Source organism: Eulemur rufifrons, chromosome 6 (assembly GCF_041146395.1).
Source record: "Eulemur rufifrons isolate Redbay chromosome 6, OSU_ERuf_1, whole genome shotgun sequence".
In the NCBI taxonomy this organism is placed as follows: Eukaryota; Metazoa; Chordata; class Mammalia; order Primates; family Lemuridae; genus Eulemur; species Eulemur rufifrons.
Window position 1 is genome coordinate 50,249,268 of NC_090988.1, and position 16,619 is coordinate 50,265,886.

General features: G+C 41.4%; 1 protein-coding gene across 10 annotated transcripts in view; it reads left to right on the forward strand.

The window, feature by feature from the left end:
- PAK1 (p21 (RAC1) activated kinase 1) overlaps positions 1–16,619 on the forward strand; it is a 109,552-nt gene that overhangs the window by 12,750 nt on the left and 80,183 nt on the right. For 8 of the 10 annotated variants that reach the window (XM_069469206.1, XM_069469211.1, XM_069469210.1 and 5 more), the window contains exon 1: positions 6,694–6,897. The exons of the other annotated variants lie outside the window; for them this stretch is intronic. The gene's annotated coding sequence lies outside the window, so the exon portion shown is untranslated. Of the gene's footprint in view, positions 1–6,693; positions 6,898–16,619 lie in introns of those variants that run through there. 10 annotated transcript variants of the gene reach the window in all.

Sequence of the window (16,619 nt, forward strand, 5' to 3'; positions counted from 1 at the left end):
TATTAATGGTGATTTCCTAGAGACAGGCCATTTCTAGGTCATTGTTAATTCTCAAAACCTAGTATAGGCAAAGGTAGATGTTTGGTAAATGTTTGAACAGATGGCATAATTATTAGCTTTGCAGGTGACAGAGACTGTAAGGGAAAACTAATATGTTAGATGGCAGAGAGAGAGAGCTTGAAAAGTACAGGCTGAAGCTAATCATGAAATTTAAGAGGGTGACAGTGAAGTTCTGCATTTTAAGTCTTAAAGAAATGGCAACATATGGGCAGACTGGAGGAAACTTAGCATGTTGCTATTCTTATGAAAGGTGATTTTGGCTGCCGAAGCTCAATGTCAGCCAAAGGCATTGCAGTGGCTAAAAATTAATGCAGCTTCAGACTGAATTATTGGATGTATTAAGTACAGTTAAAAGACGTGTTGGTTCCACTGTGTTCTGCAGGGGACAGACTGCACTTAGAGAGAGTATTGTGTTCCCTTGGGGTACCAAGCAGTAAAGAGGGTCATTGCAAACAGGACTATGTCTAGTGGAGGGTGCCCTAGATCACCATTACTGAAAGTATAGTATGAACTGTTCCTAGTCTGCAATGAGATAAGCATAGAAATTCAGAGTATTTAGAAACTTTTCTAGCAATTTGACAGAGTAATTTTATGTCTAATAAATTTAATAAAAAGAAAATGAGCTTTATCTTGTATATTCCTTTTTCATTTTTTTTGCTTGATACTTTTTATTTTTTCTTTTACTTTAATAGACTTTATTTTTTTAGAGCAGTTTTAGGTTTATTGAAAAATTGGGCATAAAGTACAAAGTCCTTCTCCAGTTTCCTCTAGTATAAACATCTCATTAATGTAGTGCAAGTGAACCAATATCAATACTTCTTCTTTTTTTTTTTTTCTTTTTTTGAGACAGAGTTTCATGCTATTGCTTGGGCTGGAGGACAGTGATATCATTATAGCTTATTATAATCTCAAACTCCTGGGCTCAAGGGGTTGTCTGCTTTGGCCTTCCAAGTAGCTGGGCTACTGGTGCATGCCACCATGCCCGGCTTTTTTTTTTTTTTTTTTTTTTTGTAGAGACCTGGTCTTGCTATGTTGTTTAGGCTCAAACTCTTGGCCTTAAGTGATCCTTCCTTCTCAGCCTCCCAGAGTGCTAGGATTATAGGCATGAGCCACCACGCCTGGTCTAATACATTATTATTGACTGAAGTTTCATAGTTTACATTAGGGTTTGTTTACTCTTTATGTTGTATAGTTCTGTGGGTTTTGACAAATGCATAAGGTCATGTATCATGCAGAATAGTTTTACCACCCTAAAAATGCCCTGTGCTCCACCTATTCATCTTTTAACCCTCCTTCCACACCTTCTAAATACCTGGCAACCACTGATCTTTTTTACCTGTTTCTGTAGTTTTGCCTTTTCAACAATATCATATGGTTGGAATCAGCCTTTTCAGTTTGGCTTCTTTCACTTAGCGATCTACACTTAAGGTTTTCCCATGTCTTTTTGTGGTGTGATAGTTAATTTCTTTTTTTTTTTTTTTTTTTTTTGAGACAGAGTCTCACTCTGTTGCCCAGGCTAGAGTGAGTGCCGTGGCGTCAGTCTAGCTCACAGCAACCTCAAACTCCTGGGCTTAAGCGATCCTACTGCCTCAGCCTCCCGAGTAGCTGAGACTACAGGCATGCGCCACCATGCCCGGCTAATTTTTTGTATATATATATTTTAGTTGTCCATATAATTTCTTTCTATTTTTTAGTAGAGACGGGGTCTCACTCTTGCTCAGGCTGGTCTCGAACTCCTGACCTCGAGCGATCCACCCGCCTCGGCCTCCCAGAGTGCTAGGATTACAGGCGTGAGCCACCGCGCCCGGCCTTTAATTTCTTTTTATTGCCAAATAATAATCCATTGTATGGACGTACCGCAGTTTATTCAGTCAACTATTGAGGGACATCTTGGTTGCTTCCACTTTTTAGCAATTATGAATAAAGCTGCAATAAACATTCATGAGCAGGTTTTTGTGTGAACATAGTTTTCAACTTATTTGGGTAAATACCTAGGAGTGCAATTGGTGGATTGTATAGTAAATACATAATGGTATCTTCTTCAGTGATGGACCACATCACATATATGACATAGCCGTTGTAATGTTGTAATATTACTCATGTGTTTGTGGTGATGCTGGCATAAACAAACCTACTGTGCTGCCAGTTGTTTAAAGGTATAGCACGTACAATTATGTATAGTACATAACGCTTAATAATGATAATGACTATGGTTTATGTATTTACTACAGTATACTTTTTATAGTTAGAGAGTTAGAGTGTACTATTTCTACTTATATATATAAAAAAGTTAACGGTAAAACAGCCTCAGGCTGGTCCTTCAGGAAGTTTTCCAGAAGGCATTGTTACATAGGAGATGATAGCTCCATGTATGTTCTTTTCCCTGAATACCATCCAGTGGGACAAGATGTGGAGGTGGAAGATAATGATATTGGCGATCCTGATGCTGTGTAGGCCTAGGCTAATGTGTGTGTTTTTTGTCTTAGTTTTTAATAAAAAAAGTTCAAAAAGTAAAAAAACCAAAAAAGAATAGAAAAAAGCTTATAGGTAAGGATATAAAGAAAGACAGTATTTTTGTACAGCTGTATGATATGTTTGTGTTTTAAGCTAAGTGTTATGACAAAAGAGTCAAAAAGTTAAAAAAATTAAAAGTTTATAAAGTAAATAAGTTATATATAGTAAGCTAAGTTTAACTTATTATTGAAGAAAGAATTTCTTTTTTTTTTTTTATAAATTGTGTAGCCTAAGTGAACAGTGTTTATAAAGTCTACAGTAGTGTACAGTAATGTCCTAGGCCTTCACATTCACTCACCACTCACTGACTCACCCAGAGCAATTTCCAGTCCTGCAAACTCAGGTAGGTGCCCTATACAGGTGTACCCTTTATCTTTTATACTGAATTTTTGCTGTACCTTTTCTATATTTAGATCTGTTTAGATACACAAATACTTACCATTGTGTTATAATGGCTACAGTATTCAGTACAGTAACATGCTGTTCAGGTTTGTAGCTAGAAACAATAGGTTATACCATATAGTCTAGGTACGTTGTAGGCTATACCATCTAGGTTTGTCTAAGTACCCTCTATGATGTTTGCTCAATGACAAAATTGCCTAATGATACATTTCTTAGAAAGTATCTCCATTATTGTGTGACACATGACTGTATTTAGTTTTGTAAGAAACTCCAAAGTGGTTATGCCATTTTTCATTCCCACTAGCAATGAATGAGAGTTTCTGATGCTCTGAATCCGTATCAGCATTTGTTGTTGTCAGTGTTTTGGATTTTAGCCATTTTAAGAGATATGTAGTGGTTATTTCATTGTTGTTTTAATTTGCAATTTCCTAATGACATGTTGAGCATCTTTTTGTATGTTTATTTATCATGTGTATATCTTCTTTGGTGAGATCTTTTGCCCATTTTTTGATTGGGTTGCTTGTTTTCTTATTGTTGAGTTTTTAAAGAGTTCTTTATGTATTTTTGATATAAGTCCTTTATTAGATGTGTTTTCTCCCAGTCTGTGATTTGTCCTTTTATTCTATTAACATTGTCTTTTGCAGAACAGAAGTTTTAAATCAAGTCCAGCTTGTCAATTTTTTCTTTCATGGATTGTGCTTTTGATGTTGTGTCTAAAAAGTCATTGTCAAACCCAAGGTCACATAGATTTTCTCCCACATTATATTCTAGACATTTTATAGTTTTACATTTTACAAATGCAATGGTCTGTGATCCATTTTGAGTTAATATTTGTGAAAAGTATAAAGTCTGTGTCTAGATTTTTTTGGGATGTGGTTTTTCAGTTATTCAAGTATGATTTATTGAAAACATTGTCCTTTTTTCATTGAATTTCCTTTGTTCTTTTACAGTCAGTTAACTGTATTTGTGTGGGTCTATTCTGAGAGCTCTTTTTCAATCCCACTGGTCTATTTGTCTGTTCTTTCACTAACACCACACTATCTTGATCACTGTAGCTTTATAGTAAGTCATGATGTTTGGTAGTGTCAGTCTCCCAATAGATATTTATATAGCTATAGTTAATCTCTATAAAAATAAGTTGCGTGGGCTGCATCCCAGACCAATTGAATCAAAATCTCTGTTGGGACTCTAGTATTTTATATATTTTTAAAGCTGATGTACAGGGAGAATTGAAAACCACCATACTAAACTCTGGAAGATCATAAACTCCTTGAAGGTATGGTTCTGTTCACTGACACATCTGTCCCCAGTAACTTGCACAAGATGCTTACTTGTTGAATGAGCAAATGATTAAAAGAACTGGGGGTATTTATCCTGGAGAAGAGAAAAAGTGCAGGGGCTCAATAGATCATCATATACACATATCTGAAAGCCTTTAATGTGATTTGCCCTGAAGGACATTGCTCCAGGAGCAGCACTGGAAGTTTACAAAGAGGTACTTAGCTGAATGTGAGGAAGTGTTGTCTCATAGTGCTAGTGTATGAGCTCCCTGTTCCTGTGTATGTTCCAGCAAAGCCTGAAAGACCATCTATAAAAGGATGCTGCATGGGGTGCGAAGTTGGATAAGATCAGATGCTATGATTATTGATCATTAGTTTGAAAAGTTGTATTCAAGGTAGAGGACTGCTTCTGGCTCTCTTCTACCCTGTATAAATTGAGATGAAGGGGAAGGGTGTGGGATCAAAAGAACATCTTAAAATGACTTTGTAGCTGAGTTCTCAGAGTACAGCAGATCTCCCAGTCTTTATTATTGACCAGTTCTATCTTTAATGTGGGTATCTTAAAGAAATTCTCTGTCTCTTCTACCAAATTTGGCACCTCTGTTGGAATAGCACAAGCACAAGGATGAACAATACTTAACAAAAGAGCTTGGTTCTTTCTTTCCTCATGGAATTCTTTCCTTATTTCCTCTGCAATTAGACCAATTTGGGTACATTGAATAGAGGTGTATACATCTGTCAGGGAAGATAGATAAATACAATAACATTTCTCCCTAGCACGCTTAATTCATTCATCAGGCTTAATGCTAGTTACCTGCTTCTTGCCAGCAGTAGAGAGTGGGATACAGCAATTGATACAGAGATGATTAACAGTGGTCTTTTGTAAACAGTATGGCAGAGAAAAATAAATAGTAAGAGAAATAAATCAGCATAGGCTTGGGAGTCAGACCAGAACCTGGGGAGCTCACCCATTTCCCAGATGTGTGGTGCTGGGGAATCACTGCCCTCTCATACCCATCATATTCAGTCTTACACCAAGTTCTGCTGCTGCTTCTTCCAAGTTGGATCCTTAGAATATGCTTGTATCTTTTCATCTTATTTTAGTCCTAATCATTACCATCTTCTTTTGCCTAGAGCTCTGAAAGAATCTATTAACTTGTTTTCTTTTATTATTTATTTCTTTATTAGAGACAGGGTCTCACTCTGTTGCCCTGGCTGGAGTACACACTCATAGCTCGCTGTAACCTCTAATTCCTGGGTTCAAGTGATCCTCCTACCTTAGTCTCCTGTGTAGCTTGGACTATAGGCGTGTGCCACCATACCTGGCTAAGTTTACGTGTGTGTGTGTGTGTGTGTGTGTGTGTGCGCGCGCGCGCATGTGTTTTTCAGAGACAAGGTCATGCCATGTTGCCCAAGCTGGTCTTTTTTAAAATTTAATTTAATTTAATTATTATGTTTAAATTCACCCTGACTGACAGGCTGGTCTTTTAAAAATTTAAGTTAGATTTTGTCCTTCTGCTTAAAAACCTTCTAAAGCCTTCTCATTGCTAAAACTTGGAACAAAACCCAAACTCCTGTAATTATTATGACCTGGAAGGGATGCTGCATAATTTGACTCCTGTCATGTCTCTCCAGAGCAGGGTTAGGGGAGGTGGTAAGGTAATACTACCTCCTAGGGAGCATTTGCAAATGCGTGATGTTTTTTATTATTTCAACTCTTGGGGGGCACTATTGGTATTTAAGGGGTCTGGGCCAGGTTTGGTAAATATTCTGTAATATGTTGTTTAGCTCAGGTTCCATCACAATGCCTGATACACAATAAGTGCTTAAGAAATACTTATTGCATGAAACCACATTCTCCCTAGACCTCAGTTTTGACATATGTGAATTGGTATGCTACCTGCTTTATAAGGTTGTTGTGAGAGAGACATAATGTTTATAAAGTATCTGGTACACAGTAGTTCTTAATAAATGGTAGCAGCAGCAGCTGAGCTTTCTTGGCTTACAAGCCACTATGAGGGCCCACCTAGTATTTTCCCTGGGGCATTAGAATTATAACCTGACACGTTGGGGATAGCCGAGGGGAGTGCATGTCTTTTCCTGAGGCCTAATCTGAATCCTAGGTCTGACCTAAAGAATCCTAGAAGAGACTCCTATATACTCAGCTGCAGAAACTAGGGCACAGAGGATCTCTGGTTCTGTTCCTTGACTCTGGGGCTCAACCAGGACTTTGACAGGCGCTAGAAAGCCTGGCCCCAGAGAGAAATTACCTTCTGGTGGAGACTGGGGGTGGGGGGAGAATAGCTGAGACGTTGGGAAGGTAGCCTTCTCTCCGCCTTCAGCGCTTCTTTGCAGAAAGGAGAAGCGCTCGGGTTCCTCCCGCCTCCTTCTCTCCCTTCTTCCCCCGCCCCTTCTGCTTCGCCAACCCCGAGGCGGTGCCTTCGCTGCCGCCCTGCGAGGGCGCGAGCGTGCTGCACCTCGGGAGCTGGGCGGCTGAGCTGCTGGGAGCCCAGCCCAGCCCAGCCAAATCGAGCAGAGCCGGTGGAGCGGGGCCTTTGCGCGAATCCGGCCAGGCCGGGAGAGGTGCTGCTCTGCGACAGAAACAATCGCCAGAGATGCCGGGGCTGGCTGCCCCCACCAGGTAATGCCGGCCCTGTTTGGGGCTCTTGCAATTGGGCTGGGCTCTAGGGGATCTCTGCTGGCTTTCCGGGAGTGGTGACACGGGGTCTAGTAGACTTGGGGGACACATTATGTTCCCTTTACCTTAACGGACCCTAAATGAGAAAAGGGGCCGAGGGTGGAGCCTTTAGATAAGCCCATGCAGAGCTAGGCCTGCACTGGAATCAGAGCTCTGGGCAGGCAAGGGGTGAAGGGGAAGCTGAGCTTTTGGGGAACTGCTCAGCCTCAGGAACTCCACTCCTTTGTGGGCACCCTTCTGCTTGGTGGCCAACATGATGCTTTCCTCTGCCTTGGCTTAGCTGCTGGCCTGCTGGGACCTTGAGGTCTTTCTCTGTTAAGAGGTGGAGTGAACTTGGAGTTGGGAGACCTGGGAGGCTAGTCCTATTCAGGCATCCTTTGTGGGCCTCAGTTTCCTTACCTGTGCAGGGAAGGTCTTGACATTCTGTTTATAACTCTGGCTTTCCCAGGCTGTCAGACCGTCTTGGAAAGGTGAGCTGATTAAAGTCCTACAATAGGCTGCCGAGATGTCCCCCTCAACACTGTGGGAGAGAAAGGGGTGAACTTGGGAAGCAGACCATGGTATCCTGTCTGTCAGCCAGCCAGCCAGCCTTTTGAATGGCATTTTTCTGGTCTGTTTAGGACCCAGTGACTTCAGGGGCAAGGCAGAGGCTGAGAATACTGATGCTTATTTTAGTGTTGAGTGTAGGTATGTTAGGTGTAGGGAGGTGGGGTTGGAAAGGAGGTCAAGGTATGTTGATGGTTTTTCTCCGAACTAGACAATTCTTTGATCTTTATGTATAAAGTTGCTTTTAAACTAGGCTGTCTCTTCTCTAGAGTCCCCTCCTTACTCTGCAAAGTTAATGACAGACCTTGCGGCTGTGTAATGTCTTAATCACTATAATTCTTACCTTCTTTATTATCTGGCACCAAGAAACTCATGTCAGGCCTGTTACCAACCTACTATGATTATTTTGGATCTCCTTCCTCCCCCTGGTTTTTTCTTGATTCTACCTCTTCTTCCTCGCCTCACTTTTCTTTTTACTTCCTTCTCCTGATCATTTTTTCCTGCCCTGCTCCCCCCACCTTTTCTTCCACCTCCACTTTCTCCCTTCTCCTATTCCCCTCATGCTTCCCCTTTCATATCTCCCCCTCTCTACAGCCAGTTTTTCCTCCCCTCTCTTGGATCCTCCTCTTCTTGGTTAGACTTTCTTCTCTTTTCTTCTTAGAATTTTTGATTAAGCTCTCTCATTATTAGGTTACAGGTTTGTACAGACCTTTATGGTGATGTTTATGAGGTCTGAACATTCTGTTTCCTACCTAATTTACTTGCTGTTAGCTTTCACCTTCAAATTTTGTCTTCCCCAAGTGCCAGTCTCTCTCCTTACTGCCTCTGTGCCTTGCCTCGGGCCTGCCAATAAGCAATCCTTCTTCCTGGATTTGCCCCCCACCTTCTTTCTTGGGGATGGACCGGCAGCAAGTGGCCAGCAGGGAAGTGGGGGCCTCTAAGGCTAGAGTGGGAGGAAGCAAGAGTGTTAAGGAGGGTTGGGCAGAAGCTCAAATTCCATTTAGGGAGATGAATGTCTGGGAGATGACCAGAGACTCTTTGGCAGCTCTGAGGCACTGCTGACTTGGATGAAAGGAGGATGACTTGTGAGCCCAAGGAAGAAGAGGGGGGATAACATGGATGAGGTGGAGGGAGAGGAGAAGGAGGTGTACTGGGGGAGAAGACAGTGGTCTTTTGAAGAAGAGGGCGGTCTAGGCAAGATAGGGGTTATTTGTGGGTAGTGGTGGGTGTGGAGAGAAAGAATATAGTCTGGGAAAGGAAACCATATAGGTTAATTCTCTTCCTCTGAGAAGGCTGGCTTTTTGGACTGGTTTATTTCTACTCAGCAAATTTTTCTTGAGCAGTTTCCTGAAAGTGGGGAGAATTAGAAGGGAAACAGAGATGAGAATGACAAGGTTGCTGTTTTACTGGCACTGTGTATCTAGATTAGAATGTGGAATGTGTATATATACAATAAGCTTTGACTATTGCATCCATCCACTATCAGACATTCTCTGAACCATCTACTCTGTGCTAGTTACGGTGCTAGGTGCTGGGGACACAAAATGGAAATTGGACTCAGTTGCTGCCCTCAAATGCAGGTCAAGGAGTGTGGAACCTCATGTGGTAAGTATTGTAGAGGGAGGCACAAGGAGCTGCGATAATGCAGAAGAGTGAACCTTTGATTAAGCAAATCAGTGGTAGAGCTGGGACCTAAACTCAAGTCTTTTTTTTTTTTTTGAGACAGAGTCTTGCTCTGTTGCCTAGAGTAGTATGGCATCAGCCTAGCTCATAGCAATCTCCAGTTCCTGGGCTCAAGCGATCCTTCTGCCTCAGTCTCCCGAGTAGCTGTAGGACTACAGGTGTGCGCCACCATGCCTGGCTAATTTTTTCTATTTTTAGTTGTCTGGCTAATTTCTTTCTATTTTTAGTAGAGACAGGGTCTCACTTTTGCTGAAGCCGGTCTCGAACTCCTGACCTCCAGTGATCCTCCCACCTTGGCCTCCCAGAATGTTAGGAATATAGGCGTGAGCCACCATGCCTGGCCTGGCCTTAAACTCAAGTCTTGCCTAAAGGTAGTGGTATGTATTCTCTTATACCATGTTATCTTCTGACCCTGTGTGTGCATATAGTGTACAAAGAGTTCTCTTATTTTCTGTTTTCTACCTACCTCTGGGACTAGACTCTAGGTATTGCTGAGATGAAAAAAAGAACAGTTCCATGTGGTAGGTCACTGTGCCGTGGCCTAATACTCATTACTTTGGAAGGGAAACGAACTTCATCCCTGTTAACTTCTGGCTTGAGGCCACTTGGGTGGCTCTGTGCTGAGCTCCCTCTATGAGTCATTTGATCTCTTCCTTTCCTTCCTCCCCCCTCCATTTTCTTAAATTCAATTTCTGACAGGCTGTAGAGTCCAGAACCAGATGCAGCTCGGCTAGGCATTTTACTTCCACAGGCCTCTGTAGAATAGGGATTTAATACCTCATAGGGTTGGTGAAGATCAGATGAAATAATGTGTGAAAATGCTTTGTAAAGTGCTATACAGATGTTATTGTGGTTGTTCCTGAGTGCATTTTTAAGTTGTGGAAAAAAACTGTATTCTAAAAGCCTAGGGTTGCCACTGACTGGTTTAAAATTAAGCCTCAATCATCAATGAATAAAGGAAAAGGAGCGGGCTAGATTGAGAAGGCTTTAGGGACTGGTAATTGAGCCCCACGGTCAAAATGGAGGCCAAGAAGAGTACAAGAGTGCTTTGTTTAAGGTCAAACAGATAGTAGATAGCAATTATAAAAGATGTTTTAGTAACTTTTTATGATATAGCAAAAAAAGGGGGGGCGGGGAAGGGGGACTTAAAAGTAGGTTGACTTCAGTTTAAATCCTGGTTCTAGTTACCTGATTATTAATCTCTCTATGCTTCACATATAAAATGGAAGATATTTATACCTACTTGAAGAATTATTATAAAGCTTAAAAGCAATTATATATATAAAAAAGGAAAATAATAATTATATAGTAGACATTTAATAGCTATACTTAGTCTTATCCTGTAAAAATAAAGTCTGAAGTCACCTTCTCAAGGAAGTCTTCCCTAGCTCCCAGGCTATTGAGGGGCCCACTTCTGGATTCATGCAGCACCTATGTGCTTCCTCTCACTACTCAGTAGTGGCGCTTACCATGTTGTATTGTTCTTGTGGTTTATGTGTCTGCTTCTCGCATTAGTCTGTGAATTTTTTGAGGGCAGAGACAGGGCCTAGTAAATTTTGATGTCTACTGAGTGCCTACTTTTGCCAAGCCCTATTTAGTTGCTAGGTATACATTGGTAAACACAACAGCCTTAATTACTGCTTTGTGAGCTTACCATTTATTGAGGAAGAGTTATAATAATTAAAAACTATAATTAAAATTCATGATAGATGCTGTGAAAACTGAGAGTTCCAATTGGTCTTGTTAGGTTTGAGGTATTGATGAGAAATGCAGGCAGAGTTGTCTAATAGATGGTTATCAGTCTGAAAGGAGCTGTTTGGTCTAGAGATAGAAACTTGGGCCATCACGTATTGATGGTATGTAAAGCCATGGGGATGGATGAGATCATCTAGGGCAGAGTATAGTGTATGAGTAAAGAAGGTTCCAAGCTTTGAACATGTAATGGATAGCTGGAGAAGGAGTCTGCAAAGGAGATAGGAGTAGACAGAAAGATAGAAGGAAAGCCAGGTAAGTGTGCTTCCCCAGAAGACAAGAAAGTCGAATATTTGAAAAAGAAGGAAGGTCAGTTATTTTGAATGCTGCTGGGAGATTGAGTAAGGTGAGGACAGAAAAGTGACCATTTGATTTGGCAAGATGGGGATGATTGATGAAATGGTAGAGTGTTAGCTGGCACACAGAAGGGGAGGAAGTGGATGGAGATAGTTTAAGTAGACAATTCTTTTGAGAAAGTTTGCTATGAAGAGGAACAAAGAAGTAAGTGGTGTTTGGAGGAAGATGTTGATGGGGAGGGTGTGTGTGTGTATTTGACTAGGAGACACTACAGCATGTTTATATTCACCCAATATTTCTCAGGTCAGGCCAAAAATTTAGAAATCCTCTTGATTTCCTTTTTTTATCACATGCTACATTCAACCTTTAAATAAGCCATTTGACTGTACCTTAAAAATTTATCTACCTTTGACTTACATCTCTCTACCTGCTGCCAATCATCTAAGCCACCATCAGTTCTCACCTGGGTTATTGTACTAACTTCCTAATGGTCTTTCCACTTGTTGTTTCCCCTGCAGCCTATTCTTCTTGCAGACAGGTCTATTTAAAATATAAATCAGATCACTGCTCAAAACTCTTCATTGTCTTCCCACACTTGCTACAAAATCCCAATTTATTATTGTGGCCTCTAAGGCCCTATACAATCTGACCTCTGGTTACATCTCTAATCTCAGTCTTTTACCACATTTGTCCTTCATTCAACTTTAGTCTTGCTGGCCTTTTGCTGTTCTGTGTGCCCAGTGTATTCTCATCTAAGACATTTGTATTGCTCCCTCTGCTTTTTTTGTTTTCTTTTTTTTTTTGAGACAGAGTCTCACTCTGTTGCCCAGGCTAGAGTGCCATGGCATCAGCCTCGCTCACAGCAACCTCAAACTCCTGGGCTTAAGCAATCGTTTCGCTTCAGCCTCCCGAGTAGCTGGGACTACAGGTATGCGCTACCATGCCTGGCTAATTTTTTCTATATATATTTTTAGTTGTCCAGCTAATTTCTTTCTATTTTTAGTAGAGACAGGGTCTCGCTTTTGCTCAGGCTGGTCTCGGACTCCTGAGCTCAAACAATCCAGCCGCCTCGGCCTCCCAGAGTGCTGCTCCCTCTGCTTAAAATGCTCTTCTTCCCGATGCTATGATTTGCTGTCTCATTTCATTCAAGTCTTAAGTGACTCTTCCTCAAAGAAGCTTGTTCTGATCACCTTATCTTATGTACCAGACCTTCCCTGCTCCTCATATTCACACACACACATATAGGCTTGACATTGTGTATTTATTTGCTTATTTCTCCATCTCTTTTTCTTACTAGACCATAAACTATGAGCACAGGGACTTTGTCTTATTCAGCTAGATTGGTACTGGTATGTTGTCGATATTCAGTAAATACTTGTTGAATGACTGAATATATATAATGGAGAAGAAAAGGTTGATGTAGCCGAAAGAGGAGATCATTCTGGGTGTGAGGCAGTGTAAGTGAAGGAATACAGGGAGAAGAGAGAATGGCTTTTGATGAGAGGAAGGACACTTCCTTTATTGTAACTGGAAGGAAGAAGGAGAATGTGGGTTCAGATGTAGGGAGACACATAGACTTGGAAATAGGAAAATGGAGTTCTGCAAAGGTTTCTGTTTTCTCATTGAAAGTAAGCTCATCAGCTAAAGGGCAGGGTCAGTGGGAAGACCAATTTGAGACAAGGTGATTACATGCAGGAAGGCATCTTAGTCTGTTTTGTGTTGCTATAACAGGATACCATAGACAGATAATTTCTAAAGAAAAGACATTTCTTCCTTATAGTTCTGGAGGCTGGGAAGTCCAAGGTCAAGGGGCCACATCTGGTGAGGGCCTTCTTGCTGTTTCATCCCATGGTAGAAGATGGAAGAACAAGAGACCATGAGAGAGCAAGAGCGACAAGGGAAAGGGGCTGAATTCGTCCTTTTTATAAGGAACCCACTCTGGTGATAATTAGTCCACTCCCACGATAACAGCATTAATCCATTCATGAGGTCAGAGCCTTCATGACCTAATCACCTCTTTAAGGTCTCACCTCTCAATATTGTTGCATTGAAGATTAAATTTCTAATGTGAACTTTGGGGGACACATTGAAACCATAGCAGAAGGTAATTATAACTTTCAAGTGAAAGCTGTGAACCAGGTTTTGTAATATTCTCTAGGACATACTGCTCCAGTATAGAGACAGTAGGAGAGTTAAGTTCAACTATCCCAAAGTTGGGATTTTGCCAATTAAATTTTGGAAAGGGAGGAAGGGGGAAGCGGGTAGGTGGATCTTGATGTTTGAGTGGTTTTGATGGACTATGATTAGGTAAAGAGAGAAGTGAAGGCAGGCGGACTGATGGATAGTTTTTTGGAGCTCAAATTGAAGTCTAGGAAGTGTAGTGGAAATTCAGGAGCAAGTGAGCTGCATGGATAGGAGGTTGGAGGTTGTGTGTAGGGTGCATAAGATTCATTTTAGATATAGAAGTTGTTGAACATTTTTGTGATAAGTTCCAGGGTGTATTCATGGGAGTATTGGCTAACATGGAATGGAGGTCAGAAAATGGAGCGGTCAGCGTGTTGATAAATCATCACTGTGGCTGTTCAAGTCGCCTAGAATGATGACTGCAGGGGTACAGAAGAAGACTGAACCAGGAACTAAAGCCTTTGAGTGGGAGTGACCAGGAAGTGAGTAGCAGGCTGTAAATATGTGTGATAGCAGCCAGTGGAAGCTACTCAAAGGAAAATAGAGATAGATCTTTGCAACAGAAAGGGAAATAAATGATTTGGAAATGGCACTGAAAATTAAGGACAACACTGATAAGGTTGGGTGTGAGAGAGAAAACAGACTCTAGTTGAGAGGGCTGCTGGAGAAGTCTCTTCTTCAGGTGATAGCCAGGTTTCTTTTAAGGCAAGGAGGCAAAGGGGAGTTAGCCAATGACAGATGAGAAGTCCCAGAGGAAACAGTAGAAGGGCTCCAGAGTTAGGAGAGGGGTGAGGAATTTGGTCAGATTAGAGGGTTTACAGAAAAGGTTGGCGTTTGGGGATTGTGGATGACTGAAGTAAATGGACACTGGAGGATTAATTGGCTTAGTCCTGGTTGTCTTTTAGAGGAGGGAGGGCAGTCCCTTTTCATACTGTGGTTGTCAACACTTCAAGAGAAACTATTCATTTGAGGCAGCATGTGGCAGTGTGGAAAATCATAGGATATGCTCAAGCTGAGATTGGCTGAAAGGTCAACCATATAGGAGACAGTACAGTAGGTTTCAGTGTTTCCTGGGAGGTTGAACTAGGTGGCCTTTGTGGTTACTTCCATCTCTCAGATTGTAAGGGCCTCAGGTTTTCTCAGTGCAGATCATCCAATGGGAGTTCTGGAGGTTTGAAGCTGAAATTTGAATGTTTACTTTAACTGTGGGGATTAACTCAACCGGGGCTACAGGTCAGGAATTTCCCAAGATGCTACAGAGAGGATTATAAAACCTATAAGTACTGGTTTCTGCAAGTAACTCTAGTAACTGGGTGGTAGGAGTGAGGGAGATGTGTAGGTGTGCGTGGAGGGGTGGTTGGAGGTACTGGGCCAGTCAGAGAACTTAAGTCTCTCATTCCAAATCCCTGTGCCCTTTCTACTCCACTTTGCAGCCTCTCATACCTCTCTAATTGTAGGAAACCTACTAGGTGCAGCCCCTTGTTCATTCTGTCTCAGATTATAATTAATGTAAAAAACATGTTTTTAAGAAAAACAGAATAATCAGAGGCTAGTCATGTCTTTATTATTATTTCATTTAGTGATCTTAGGCAGATTGCATACCCCTATAGGTTTCAGGATCCCATAAAATAAAAGTTTGAAAGTGGCTGATTCTTCAGGATCCTTCTAGTTCGTATGTTTTTTCTGCTAAACCAGACTGCCTTAGTCAGTGGACCTTTGCTAATTACCTGTTGTGTACCAGGTCTGGTCTGTGCTGGGTCAGTGCTGGGGATATAGAGATTAAACAGACTCAGTTTTTTCCCTTGAGGTATTCATGGCCTGGTGAGGACAACAAGCATGCATTATGGTTGATATGAAATTTGGAAATTGCTACATATACATATATACATTTATACTTCGTGTATAAAATGCTATTAAATTTCAGGGAAAAGTGGAGGTAGGGGGGCTTCTGTGAAGGTTTCATAGAGGAAGTGAGTCAAGTTGGGCCTTGAAGAATGAGTAGGACTTTGCTTGGCAGACAAGTTGAGACATTTCAGGCAGAGAAAACAGCCTGAGCAAAGTTAAGAGCATGAAAGCATATTAAGCTGGAATGACTAGGGAAAAGTAGAGAGGAAACTAGAAAGATAGGTAGGAGAAAGGAACAAATATTTATTGGACGTCTGTTTTGTGCCAGGCAGCATGCTAGGTGCTTTCATATATGCTTTTTAATTCTCATAACTCTGTAAAGTAGATAAGAAACCGAGGATCAGAAATTAAAAGTAGCTTTTCTAACAGCCCAGAAACAGCCAAGTTTTCCTACTTTCTACTGCAGCAGTTGCTTTCTTGTTGCTAAACCAGAGCATGTGGCTGGAGGCTGCATAGTAGGAGTGTCTTTGACGTGTTAAAAGGACATCCCTCAGCAAATTTAAGACTGCAGCATTCCAGTCTCCTGCCAAAGAAAACCTCTTGGCACGATTTAATTAAAGATCAAATTCTCATAACCAGGCGTCAAGGGCATACAGTACTCCCCAGTCCCCGATGGATTGTTGGTCATGCCAGTTGCAGCTGCTCTGGGTTGCTTGAACTAAGAAATGTGATTAGTGTATGGAATAGGTTTTATTCCTTCTTCCATTACCTCCTTCATTTTAAATAATGGCCAGAGGGGTTGTCTAGAGGTAATATTAGAGGTTATCTAGTCTATTCTTTTGCCTCTGGAGTCAACAGTGAAGTGTGGTGTAGTGGTTCTCTCACCACACAGACATAATTTCAGGTCCCTGCCTCTGCTGCCCACTAGCTCTGTGACCCTCAGTAACTGGCAGCATCTCTGAAACTTTACATCTTCTGATTTGCTCACTGTTTTATTCCCAGCACTTAGCATAGCCTGTCAAACAGTAGGTGATAAATAAATATTTACATTAATGAATGAGAAAAATGATATCTACTAAATAGATTTCCAAGTTTTCTGTAAACTCCAAAGTGCAATCTAATATAAGTGATTATTAAACTATCAGCCCCAAATGACGGCCGAAATCCTATTTGTAAAGATGGTTAGTCCTGGAAATTTTCCAGGGAAACTGTTTCTTAGAATTTCAGCAACTCTGTTAGGCGGTTTAATGGACTCTCTGAACCTCAAAGTCCCACTGTGTAAGCTCAAGGCATCACAGACTTCTCCATGCAGATGGATACCAGCTGGTATCTTCCTACAGGCAACACCTCTTTTCTCA